At 39.6% G+C, this 13,986-nt stretch overlaps 1 long non-coding RNA gene across 1 annotated transcript in view; it reads right to left on the reverse strand.

Annotated features, from left to right (window-relative positions):
* The window catches only part of LOC110400632, a 31,247-nt gene extending 18,324 nt beyond the window's left edge, over nucleotides 1–12,923 (reverse strand). The window contains exon 1 of the long non-coding RNA XR_002439977.1: nucleotides 12,787–12,923. This is a non-coding gene — a long non-coding RNA (uncharacterized LOC110400632). The remainder of the gene's footprint in view (nucleotides 1–12,786) is intronic.

Here is a 13,986-nt window from a genome sequence, read left to right on the forward strand (position 1 = left end):
GCGCGGGGAGGCAAGGACGGCTTGCTCCTGCCCCCTCCTGGTGCGGCCCTAAAAGGCAAGGGACTGCGAACATGGCACCTTCAGTTCTCAAGGGTTTGTACCTGGGCAGAATGGAAAACGCTGTCCGTTTTCATGGCACGAATAGGTGCTGCCATTGCTTCTTTGCTTCTTGTCTCTCTAAGTCCAACTGAGCTCTGTACAATCAAATCGAAGCCGGCCTTCTTCCACTTCTTCATGGGAGTATGTTGTTTTAGGAAATACGCTTCTTAGTTCATAGTAAGTTGGCCTGATGCTTTGCCAGCTGTGAAACAGGCAATGCAAATCATTTAAAGAACAGGTAGAGAAAGACATGCAGCCCTCTAGGAAATGTAGGGACTCCACTCTAGCAGGTAGCTGGGAAACCTAAGTTTAATTTTAAGAAGAAATCTTGGCACTTTGTAATATGTTACCATAGTGCCTTTGAAGAAAAGACAGCCCCTAGGGACTGCATTACATGGAGAGAGAGAGTTGCGGCCCCCAGCGGGTATTTTGGCACAGCTGGGTGGGCAGACAGCTGCAGCACACACTGTGTGGTGTGTGCCCACAGAAACAATCCAAGTGTGGTAAGTTGGGGCAGCTATTGTGTGTGGATCTGTAGTTCCAGACTTGAATCCTTCCACCTTTCGGATTTAGCACAGGTTGAATTCCATTGAGCACAAACCAAAATTTGGGTGAACACCCTAAATCTGGACTCTCTGTCTCTCTCGAATCTTTGTTAAGCTATTCCACTTTTTAAAATGATCATCATTCAACAGAGCAGAAGAGGACCATACAATAACTTTCTGGCCTTTTGGCTATAGGATTGGCTTAGAATAAGCTTGAATCTTCATGCCATTGGCAAAACTATAAAATCTATTCTGGTTGTGATGAATGTTCCCTTGACACCAACATATTTCTTCAAAAAAAACTTGCTGTCACAAATGTTGTGTTTCCAAACACAGTAAATAGAGCTGATGAGGTATTGTTAAATATCCATTGCCATTGTTACATATCCATTCTCGTAAGTGTAAGATACATTTAGTGCCGAGACTGAGTCTTCTCCATTTTTGAATGGTTTTGTGGTATTCTATCTTCTTCTAGATTTTGTAGTAAGTTTCAGCCTGCATTTTCAGAGGCTGTTTGCATTTCAGGAGATGGTGTTGAACATTGCCTGAACTGGTAGGAGCACTCTTTCTGTACAGCTGTATCTCAGCCTGAGCCAAAGTGGTAGCTGCTTGCTAAGGTCTTACTTTTCTTCAACATGTTTGAAAGACACACCTTGCAGCGCTATATGGGCAAGCTTGATGATGTAGATTCCTCTCTGTGTAAAATAACTTCCTTTTCCTTTATGTGTTTTGGCTGATAAATTTCTGTACAAAGGTTTGCAACACAGCTCTGTTTGGGTACCATGTAGCTGGAGAAAAGTGGACGGCAGACTTCATGGTCCTGGTGGATGTATAGCTGTTGGAGGAGGAGATTGAATGCCAAGTAATTCCTGCTAAATGGACAATATCAAAGAGAGGGAAAAAAAGGGAAAGACTTTGCTTTCTTCTAGTAATGTCCCACAGTTTCAGGGAAGGCTGGCTGCACAAACTTTTCTCCACCTGAGTAACATTTTTTTCAGGGAAATTTCCAGAGATTGATTCTTTTCATTTAGCTTCTCTGGGCTTTTCCTTTGCAGGGTGGAGCTGGACAATTTGAAGGCTTGTGACTCTCTGGTGCATTCAGTGAATATCTGCACCCAACAGCATGGGTGAAATGCTGAAATGCACAGAAAACTCTGAACAGAGCCACAAAAATTTGGGGGGGGGGGGGGAGTGAATCATTTGTTCACCACTCAAAAAATCAGTTATGGGTTTGACATTTCAAGAAAACTTTGCGTATACTTATGTTTATATGCAACAGACCACAAAGACGAAACAATTTGAAATCAAAGAAACAGTTTAGTTAGCCTGATATAAATATCTTGGGTTTTTTTCCATCATTCTTTCCATCAAGAAACACACATGAACTTCACTTCAGGGCAGTGTTTTTCTTCCTTCAAGTTCACCTGGCAAGCTGAAAAATTAGTTATTTGTACAGGGCTGGTTGTGAATCATCCTGACTCTGCTGCGTCTCTGCTGAGGAGGACATGTTAGCCCCTGCCACCTTTGCGTGGTGCTTTTGATTTTTCTGCTTTCAAGTTCACCATGATCCAGTTTGGCCTCAGATAGTCTGAAAAACACCATTTCTCAAAAAGCACTTGAACTGCTCCAGGGCAGGTAAGTACTGAGATAGGTATTAGATAACCAGAACCTCAATTTCTGTTCTTTCCCAGACTCTAGCAGATCCAAACAAACAAAACAAAATAAAAGAATAATAATTAAAAACAAGAAAAATGGAAAAATAGGCAGATATGTCTCACCTTCTAAATATATAGGAATTGAAGTTTTCTACCGCTACATAACGTTATGTTCAAATTATCATTCATACACGACACCATGGAGGACATATCCCTCCTCAAGAGTTTTAACATCACACCTCTGACTTTTACACGAAGCATAAACCAGAAGTGATAGCAGTAGATGGGGCCTTGAAGGGGACAGCTAGCCCCATCTCTGCCTTAAGCATCATCTTTTAGAGAATACTAGCCTGGATGTAAAGTAAACAGAGTTTTAGCGTCTTTGGTATTTAATTAGAGTCACTGAAATGTTTTTAGCTCATTTCTAGTTAGATTGTTTTCAAGCTTTGTTTTATCATCTTTCTTACTAATGAGCTGCATTGCTGTATCACATTGGAGGTCTCTTTTTCATGGACATCCAGAGCTTCTGCACTAAGAGGGGACCATGCAATCATCACATTTTCTTTCCTCTAAGTCACAGACTTTATATTTCATGCTGTTACTCAGTACTTTACATTTGAATTAAACATAGCTTTTTTTTCTTATTTCCTTTTTTCTTTTTGGAATAAAATATGTATTCTGGAAAAGTATCTAATTCTGATATGAATACATCAGGAAATGGATAATCAATCATTTCCTTTAGAAGTTTGTTCCAGTGGTTAATCGCCGTCACTGCTTGAAAAATTGTGACCGTTTTGAATTTCTGATTTCAACTTCCAGTCACCGGTTCTCATTATGCCTTTCTCTGCCAGATGTAAGAACCCTTTAGTATCCAGTACGTTCTCGTCTGGAAGTAACTATGCAGTGTAATTAAGACATCACTCATTTTTTTCTTCCCAATAAACTCAGTAGATGGGTCTCTAAATCTCCCATGGTCAGGTGTCCATTTGTCAGTTCAGTCTAATGCTCTCTGTTGCCTTTTGGATTGCAATAGCGGTTGGTAAAAGCTGATATCCAGGCTCCTGTGTGGTGTTCTGCTGTGTGGGAGTAAAATCCCATTGCTGTTCACCATTCCCTTGTTCGTATGTGTGTGGATCATGTGAATGACTTCATTTGTTGTTTGCTTGGTTTTAAGTCTTTCTGAATTTGATATTTCACTGTGTTTTATGTGCCCACCATATTCCCCAAATCTTTCTCCGGAATCACAGCTTTCCAGGGTCCCATTGGATTCAGTTTTCTTCTCGGCCTTATACATTACCTTTGCGCTGACTGTATTAATGTCTTCTTCATTTCAAATGGGATCCCTTTAACAAGTGACCTGAGATACTCCCTGTATGAATATTTTCATTTCATCATTATTTACCAGGCTTCTAATATTTGTGTCAGCCATCTGTCTGTCAGTGCTGACTTTATATTCCCTTGCAGAACATCAGTGAAAATGCTGAGCAGAATGGAGTATACTTCAAAGCCCTGCAGAAAGCCAGGATAGCATCCTCATTTGATGATGGTCTGATTGACGCAGCTGGGTTTTGAGTTATGTTAAATAGCCATGTCTTAGCCATTTAACATAAGTTTCCTTGATGTTATATGGTGTTTATCTAGTAAGTATGTCAAGCACTAAGTCTAAAGCCTTGAGAAAGTCTGCTACATCTGTGCAGTTAACTTTTGTGCAGGCAGAACATGAAACCAGTTTTATTTGAGGAGAGCTATTTTCCATAAACCCACATTGACTGGCAGTAATTAAAATCTTGTTCTTTCATGTTTCAGCAGTTCAGTCCTGTCTCAGCTTTTCAGCTATTTTACCTGGGATTGATGTGAGGTTAACTGCTCAATAGTTTCTCCGTAATTGCACTTGATTTCCTCTTCCTCCCTCCCTCCCTCTTTATCTCTCTCCCTCTCGCTTTCCAGGCTACTACCCTGCTTCCAGTCACCTGGGATCCCTCTGATATTAGAATTTATTAAAAATTAACATTATCAAGCCAGAGTTCTCCTCTGTCAAATATTTTAGGACCCCTGAGTGTGATTTATTCAGTCCTGCTGATTTAAAAATGTTTATCTCTACGAGATGATGTTTAACATCCTGCTTATTTCCTGATGGGTTGGAAAGGAGGTGTTCAACTTTAGTCTCATATAAATAGCACCTTGCTATTACTTCCCAAACACCAAACAAATATTTATTGAATGACTCTGGCTTTTTGTATTATTATTTGAAATTTTATGCTGGCAATATGTCTATCTAACACAACTGAAGAAATCCTGCTATAATTGCCATGGGTCAGCATTTCATAGAACCATATAATTGTTTGAGTTGGAAGGGACCTTTAAAAGTCACCGAGTTCAAGCCCTCTGCAATGAATAAGGACACCCACGGCTCGATAACGGTGATCAGAGGTCAGGTCCAGACTGACCTGGAATGTCTCCAGGGACAGGGTATCCATCACCTCTCTGGGCAATCTGTGCCAGTGCCTCACCACCCTTATCGTAAAAAATTTCTTCCTTACGTACCTTCCTGCATGAGGTGCTTCAGTTCATCACTCTATACTTCAGAGCATTGCTATATTTTTGCCATTAGTTAAATCTTTAAAATACTTCTGATTTACCAGTGAAGTAGCTGGGCCTTAGCCAGTCTGTCCTTGATGATGCTGACGGACTGACTCTGTTCTGAAAGAACTTCTGATTTTCATTCATTTTTTCCTCTCTGAATTTTTCCTCCCACTCGCTCTTCTTGTAATTTTCCTCAGCTGGAGGATATTAGCCTTTGGGAAGCACCGGCTACAATTGTCTTCATTTTGTCCACTTTTAATTACAAACACTTAGGATAATGTTGCTTTCCAGCTGTGTGAATGATATGTTCTTTGTTAATCAGGATGAGTTACAAAATGAGTTAATTCAAGTTGGATGCAGTACTTTTTCCTTATGTGAATGAGTAAGCGCATCTTGTCATCAGATCACTCTCACTCTTATTTGGGTGAACTGCACTGCACCCAGTAATAATGAGATTAAGCTTTCTTCAGAAACACAGGTGAGACCTGGGAATCTCTGTGCTTCATCCAGGCCTGAAATTCAGCTTCTCCAGGGGATAACAGGCATCAGACTTTGCTGTTCATATTAGCCTTATCTCACATTTGGTTTATTACTCTGCCTAAGTTGCTCCATATTCTAATGACTTCCTCAGAACTCACTGCTGCAGATGGTGTATTTATATTAACTTAAAGATTGCATTCCATCTTTCAAATGAGATTAATAAATTTTCAGGCCATTGTGGTTACCCGAGCTGACCTCCTATAAACACAGCCTATAATTCTTCACCTAGATTCCAGCATCTGGCCCCATAACTCATACTTGAAACACAATGTATCTTTTTTAGAAATATCTTTTTTTTAGAAATACATCTCAGAACATGTGAGGCCTCTGTCACTTGAAAATATTTCCATGTTTAGAATGAAATCTTAATGTCTTGGTGATTGCATAGATGTCACAGTACCTATGTCTGTTTCTATGTGTGACAGTGGCATAGCCCTACCTGGTACTGAAGTACCTGTCTTCTCTCTACCTAAAATGCTTTTCTTAGTCTCTTTCGAGTCAATATTTTTCTAGAAATGAACATGATCTGAAAACCACAGAGTTACAGATGGTTAATGAAAGATGCATGATAAAAAACAAAATAATCGGATTGCCTACAGTGACATCCCACATTGACACATGTGCATGCATATGTTGACTTTCTGTACATTTTATTGCTATGATTTACTTTTCTGTAATTTCTTTCAAATGAGGATGGAGCAATAGCTGCTGGAATAGGGACAGTGTTGTCATTTGCTGTATGAAGCTTTTAGTATCTGAGATTAGCAACAGAAAGCAAGGACTAGAACTAAGCATTCAACCTCTTACTAGTACTCCTGGGTTTTATGCTTTTTTTTTTTTATTTCATTTCATTTCTTTTTCTATGGTGAGCTTTTACACTGAAGCCTAATATACTCTTGCAGAATGGCATTCTCCTGGGCCTATTTGAAATTCTTGATCTTTTCTGCATCTGTTTAAATCCTGCATTCATGCACGTACAGTACAAGGTCAACCTTTTTGTTTGTTACTTTTATGGAGTTTAAATAAAGTCCAAATACCTGACCGAGATACCTGTCTGGTGCAGCCTTGTGACAGTTGCAAAATCTTCAGACTCAGAGTGTCACATGATTAACTGTTGCATGAGGAATACGAGAAACCATAAAATCATGGATTTTGCCATAGAAAGGGTATGCTTTGGAACTGAGAGCTATCTAAAGCCTTGTTCACCACTAATGAGAATGTGGAATGCGGTGAACCATGCTTAAAGAAAAAAACAACCAAGCAGAATGTTGCCAGCTTGTCCTCTGAACAGAGCCCCATGGACAAGGAAGGCTGATAGCTCACAAACAAACCACAAAGCTTGGCCTTTTTGTAGACTTGCTATCTTAAAATTTGGTCTTACCCCACAGCATGGCTAATCAGCTTCAGAGATCTATGAGTATACAAGTAGAGATGATCTGCTGCCAAGGATGTCTTTGTTTATTTCGATGGACGTTAGCACACTTGTGTCCATTAGAGGCACTTTCCAAGCCAATACTGAACCAACGCACCAATTTGGCATTTAGAGGCATTACGCTCTAAGGGGTTCCTGTTCATCTCAAATATAAACCTGGACTGCTTCTTGTGAAACTTATTGCTCTGCTAAAATCTCAAGAAACTGCTCATGGAAGGTGTTGTTTTGGAATGTCTACACTTAGCCCTGAAATTATAATTACTTTCATTTTCTATCTTTTTTTTCTTTCTTTTTTTTCTTCTCAAAATATAAACTCCCTTCAGACTTTTGAAAAGATTATTTTATATTTATGCTACATTTTATTGGTGTGGATCTTTAGGGAGAGGCTGACGTCTAAAGGAAATTTATTATTAAGAACTAGTTATACTGTTTCCCAGAAGTGAGCTTGTTACTGCCACATCTTTGTCAAAACTCTATAATTCGTAATTATGTTTGTCTGACCTACATTCTTTTGTGTAATTGTAGCAAGATATGGTATTTTTCAATTCTGAAGTAAAAACGTCCACAACAACTGTGGAGTGGAGTGTTGCCGGGCAGAAGCTTTCACCCGCAAAAGGCGATAGCATTTTTGTGGTGGAGGATGCATTTTTTTAAAATGTTTATAGCACTAGGATCCTATGGGGATAAAAAGCAATGTAGAAATAAGTTAGATATAATGACATGATTTTTCAGAACCTAGGAAACTAATGGTCAATTAAATCCCAGTGGAGGGTGCATATTAGCTTCCTGGTTTGTTTTGGACCCATGACTGGAATGTGTATGCACATGCTATTCAGTCTGGAACATTCATGTGAATGATCCTTTGGGTAACTTAACTGCTACAAATGGCACTTCCATCTAAAATTGTTATTGTGCTGTTTTTCTACACCAGTTGTGTCTTCTGTAATAAATAGATCTGATGATCAGGTTAGAAAATTTTCTCTCTCTGATTTTACCTTTTAGAAAAGAAAGAAGAATCAGGTTCCTTCTGAGATTCTTCAGAGATTAGAATGTCTTCCTTTCCACTTAACAAATCATATTTTTATTTCCCCTAAATAACATGAGAACTATTTTCCCTACTGCTTCACCTTAGATGTTTTCAAAGTTTTGCAGCCCACGAAGCTTGGAGGATCGTTAGCATTTCCCAGTACTTGGACTAGATAATAGAACCACAAACCTGGGTTTCTGAGCCTTTCACTCTCTGGCTTATTGACCCAAAAGTTTTTCATCTGTTCCTTTGAGGCTACTGAGAATTCTGATATTTTCTCCATCTGTTTCTTGAAATTTCCCCTGTGAGCACTCGGCATGTTTCCCCGTTCCTTCCAGATGACCCTCTCTTGCTGTTCCCACTGGGTGTCATAAACTCCATGACTACTTCCAAGAAACGTTAAGGTGAGTCGCATTTTATTTATTGTGCTGAGTAATGCCATTAACACATCCCAAATTGATCCATCAAAGAAGTCAGCATGGAGAAGCTGCTCAGTGGCAGCTTCAGGTCAAATATTTAGGTGGGGCACTGCCGTTCACCTGAGCGCTATGTGAAGCTGTTATTGGAGAATATTGCCTGAAATACCCCTCTGGGCTCTGCTGGAGTTGCTGGCCTATTCCACGAAGTCAACCAGCTGCTCCTTTTAGAGCCCCCCTCTGAAATGTGAACACAGGACAGTGAAATTGCTGTCCTGCCAGATCATTCGTCTGGAAGAGACATTATTAATAAGGAGCGATAGACTTCCCGTTGAATTGGGATGAAGGTATGTTTATTTTATCAGCATTTTATTTTCTGAGCACAGTGCTGAGCCTCTGAGCGCAGCTTGGCTGAGAGCGAATCTTGCTTTAGGGGAAGCTCACAATACTGACACTTCCAACGGCTGCAGTGAATGTTGGCAAAAGTAACCCCTTCGTCTGAGGGAGACCAAAGTAGTCAAAAATAGCAGAATCAGATATTTTCCTGCTATGCATTAGAGATATGAGGGGTGCTGTCAGAATTTTGTCAGAAATTGCTTTGGGGTCCTCTTGAAGTTGTTTGTGGGAGATAAGGGGCAGCTGTTTGTTTCCTAAGCAAAATCCAAATTATATACATATATTTTAATTAACTTGTACTGAAACTATATTTCTATTCATATATTTTGTCTCGTGCTTCTCTGTAACTGTGCTGCGTGTTCCTCTAGATCCTGTTCCCTCCCAGCTGATTCATGGGGGAGAACGGGAAGAACAGGACCGTAGAATGACAGTGTCCCTGGTTACCAAGGCAACACTTAAATCAGAGTATTTCTTTTTAATTTCAATCAGAATATTTTTTTCATTTGAAATATTTTGATACAGGTTTTGTTGTTTTCTGGGTCTTTTTCATAAGAAAACAGATTTTCAGGGATAAATCAGGTGCTTTTTTTTTTTAGTCAACCTTTTTTTTTTCATCGGTCTTCATAATGTGCCAGTTTGATTTGGGAAAAAAAATTACGTTGACCATCACCATCTTTTCATTAACCTCTAACCCTGTGCATAAATTTGTAGAAATACAAACATCACTGACAGAGGCCAGAGGGGCTTAGATAGGTCCTCTTGTACAGAACAAGGTCACCTACACCTGAGTTTCACTCAGTAGGTATTTGTGTAATATAATTGCGGAGAAGTTCCAGCTGTGGGGACTCCTCAGTCATTTTAAGTGACCTTATAGTTTCCTTTCCTATCCTTGCAGTTAGTAAGTATTCTTTTTTATCAGTCCAATCTTTGCCACAATTTTAAAGCGATTAAATAGAAATTTTGACCTTATTGTGTACAACAACCTTCCGTGTATTTGCAGACAGTTGTATCTCCCCTGCTTCTTCTAAATCCTGTAACGTCAACTTTACTTTCTTGGTCAGAGGTCTATAAACCATGACCTTCATGCTTATTCTCTTCGGATTGTCCCTTTCTTAAGTGCCATGCCCATAGTTCCCATGAATAGTCTTAGCCCAGCATGCACATGTACGGCTGCAGAAAGGATTCTACTTTTTAAGCAATAGCTGCATCTTTTACTTTGAGCTGAACAGATATCTCACTATATCCCAAACTGTGTGTTTAAACATATTTTACCCTTCATGCCTATATACCAACAATATTTTGACAATGTAATTCGTCAGTAGCGTCCTCCTGTTAAAAGCTATCATCTTTAATCTGAACAAGTGATACAAATCTTAAGTACTCATAACCTTCTTGACTTCTTCATCGAAGATGATCTTACGTAGCCTTCACACCTGCCATTTCTCTGGCATTTTCCTCCACAGTATCCATTTGATGCTCATTAGGTTTTCAAGTTATTTTCCCAGCTTTTTAACTGTGTGTGCAATCTTGTATTCTAAATAAGGTTGTTTATCCCCCATGTGTTTCAGGGAGTATTTTGGTAACAGTACACATGCAGGCGATATATTTGTCCTACACATCTTTGTCCCAGCATTCTGCAGTTCCTTCCCACTCGTGCCTGAAAATTGGAGTACACAGTTTTTTTCCCCTTCATCTCATCATTGTTGTTGTATTTTTTTTACCCTCTAGCATTTTTAGAACATAGCATATTTTCAAGTAGTGTTAATTATGTAACAGCAATTTATCTCCGATGAGATCTTTTATTTTTCTTGCAATTTTGCAATTAGAATCCAGAAAATTTCAGGCTTTGAACCCTGCCTTTTATGTCAAGTTGTCTGCCCACAGCTGATGAGTATAAGTATCTTATTTGCCTCAGAAAAAGAAGCGAAAAAAGTGCCATCTGCAAATTTATTGGGAATTTGAATATCTTGGAAGTATGACTGAAGGAATAGATCGTGGAGAAGTTGAAATATTAGAGCCCAAGAGTTGCTCTGTAATGGTAACCACAGAGTATTTCAACTCAACATCCTAAGAAACATTAACAAAGGACATTAAGACTGAAAGCAGGTCTTTTTTTAGATACAACAAGATAAGACAACAGTCCAGTGTCGATGAACAGAGAGCTTTATGGCTATATATAAGAAACTATATAAACTTTTTTTACTCAAGCATCAAAATCTGTTGAGGTTTTTTGAAGGGTCAGCAAACGTGGATAAGGAAAAGCCAATTCATATATAGTACTTGGGGATCTAAAAAGCCCTTACAATGTTTTTATGAGAACTGAGCAACAGTGGGAGAAGAGGGAAGGTTAGTGCATGAATTAAATAGTATAGGAGGCATAAAACGTAAGAGTAAATGGCAAGTCTTGCAGTGAACCACTACAGGAATCTGTTCTGGGACTTGTGCTGCTCAAAATGCTAATGACATACCTGGAAGAAAAGAATTTTTAGGTAAGAAAATTTGCTGATAAAATAGAAATGGAATAGATTTCAAAAAGGACAGTGGGGATCACCAGATAAATGGAATGGCTTCTGTACAAAGTGGTTCTTCATATAGTGTATAATTAATTCACAGAAATCCTTGCTGCAGGATGTTGTGGATAAGTTCAAGGACAGGCTAGGCAAGTTCAAGGAACTGAAATTAATTGAAGCTTATTAACAGAAACAACCTCTAGTTGAGCTTCTGTAAACTAGAAATGATTGGAGTTTACTCTATCCTAGATGTTGTCTTTTTGTCTGTGCAAGGCACATGAGACTTGATTAAATGTGACCTTGATCTTATCGCCATTTTTATGCTCTAATTTAGTTAATGCACTTGATCCAGGTCTCTGAGTGAATAGTAGGACTTCATATTTCCTAACTGTTTTGCTTGCACTCCAATTCCTTCTTTAAAGGCATTTTTCCTAGATTATTTTTTTTAGTGACATGAAAATAATGAGGACTAGGTGCTCTATTGTTTCAATAGAAGGGCTCGATTTCTAACTTCTGTTCCAATTACTATGGGCACTTTAGTGTTGGAGACAGAGGAAAATTTAATTCTGCATTTCCTATGTCTTCCTACCAACATGGATGTTGTATATCTTTTGGTGATACTATGGCAAAGGCACAGAGCAACAAGAATGCTAGGCTTCTCAGTACTGCTACTATTTCCATGAGAAGAGCTGTAGCCCTCTGCTTTATACTTTCAGTCTTATGGAAAATTCCTCTTTATATGTTCCTATATCTCTCACTAGAATCTAAGATACCTTAGTAATACAGTTACCACAATTGCAGATCCCGATTTAGGTTTTTGTTCACCTTGGTAGAACACCGTAACCGTAATTTGCTTTATGAACTGCCACAGCACTGATGGACTGCGGAGAATATTCTTTACTCCTCTGGATCTATCATTGTCAGAGCAGACCAGTTTTCTAGCTAGGTCTAACTACTGAGCATATGCAGGAGCCAGAATAGAAGTTGCCTGCCTTTATTTAATCCTCCTCCACTGACAAGGCTAAACTAGTTGATTGTTCCCTGCCCAACAGGATCTTTCAGACCTTTTAGCATCCTCCATTCAAACAGCTTCTAACTCTCTGAAAAAGGAATTGTAGTCCCTACAAGCCTCCTGCAGTGATAGTGGAGAGGAATTACCCCAGGTGGGTAGATCCTTGCCACATCTGCTCAAAGAGCACCATATATTACTAAGATGTATATCCTCTAGACATGTTCAGATATGCACTCTCCGAACACCGGGCATTCACGGTTCAGTGTTTTAGTGGCACTGTATGTCTAAAACCAAGTATGACTTCATCAACATCAACTAAATAAGATTCTGTTCTCTGCTGATCTGCAGGAGAGCATCCAAGAGAAGAGAAAGCCCTAATGACACTAAGTCCTGCTGGTCCTTACCTGCAGCCTGGCAGTGGCAGATCCCACTCAGCACAAGAAAGGATAGTTTTTGTTTCAGGACCTGCATTACTCAGGGAGGGGGAGATTTCTCAGAGATGCACAGTGCCAAAGGATGTGAATGCGCATTCAGCAGGTACTGTAGTGCTATGGAGAAAACAGGTGCCTACCTGGGATGTGTTCCTTATGCCATCAGCTTTAAATCTGTCACCAGATCTGGGCTGAGGGGAGAGTATATCAAAAGCATGTAGCAGGGTTTCTCTCTGCTTCCTACGGTTTTGCCATCTTCTGCTGCATGGCGCACAGTCCATTGCCCAAGGACTGCATGTCCCAAAGCTAGTGTACTGTATCCACCTATTTTAACTGGCCTAACAACAGTTATCAGCATCACTTATCTCAGATCGCCCACACAGTTTCACCCACAAATCTCCGTGAGTCACAGCTCCCCACCACCACTGGCGATATTAATTAATGACCTGTTGCGTGGTCAGGTTCTGAGGCTTTTGATCTTTGATGTTGAAAGTTTCAAATGGGTGGTGAGAGCTGTTTTGTGAGGAGAGCCATCTAGGGCTGGTGGGAGGAGGAGGGAAAGCAAAAGGAGAATATGTATTTCTTCCCTTATTAAATGGTCATATATGGTGGTAGGAACTGCAGAGACCTGGTCCTGATGACCCAGCTAGACTGCTCCAGTTCTGTATTTCCTCACTCTTGAAGGACTATGGTTCTTCAACAAAAGGTAAATAACCCTGTTTTCTCTGACCCAGAAATACTTACATGAGTCATAATGTTCTAAATGTGCCTGTCGGTGTAAAACTACATGCTGATGTGAAATCCTTCCTCGGGTTTCAAGGTTGTTTCAGAACAAAGTGGATTTTAATTCTTTGCAAATGTTTTACTTTATTGTTCTTAGAAGCGGGGGTGAAGGAATCTATGTGTGATTTTATTAACACAAAGCAAATATATGCCTGTTTACTTATGATCTCATAATTGTGCCCTAGCAAGGAAAGAACAGAAAAGGGGAGTGCAGAGATTTAAACAATTCTGACAAGGGCAGAAAAGAAATCTACTTCTAGTGAGTCTCTGTCTCCTAAATTTCTCTGTAGTGTCTACTGGACCATCCATAATCCCCATGGAGTTGGATTTTCAGAACCACTGGAGAGGTCACAGAGACTCAAGGCCTTTTATAACTTCTTGTCCTGAGCCAAAGAGATTCCCCTCTATTGCCATAAGATTGTTCAGCATAAGGTTATTCTGACTCAGTTAAGCAAATGGAGCTCACCTTATAATGAACACAAGTGGACATGAATAAAACCATAACTAAAGCTTGTTCTTAAAAGTTAAAGTTCCTTAAAACAAACTCCTTTATGGGT

The sequence above is a fragment of the Numida meleagris genome, chromosome 5 (assembly GCF_002078875.1).
Source record: "Numida meleagris isolate 19003 breed g44 Domestic line chromosome 5, NumMel1.0, whole genome shotgun sequence".
NCBI lineage: Eukaryota > Metazoa > Chordata > Aves > Galliformes > Numididae > Numida > Numida meleagris.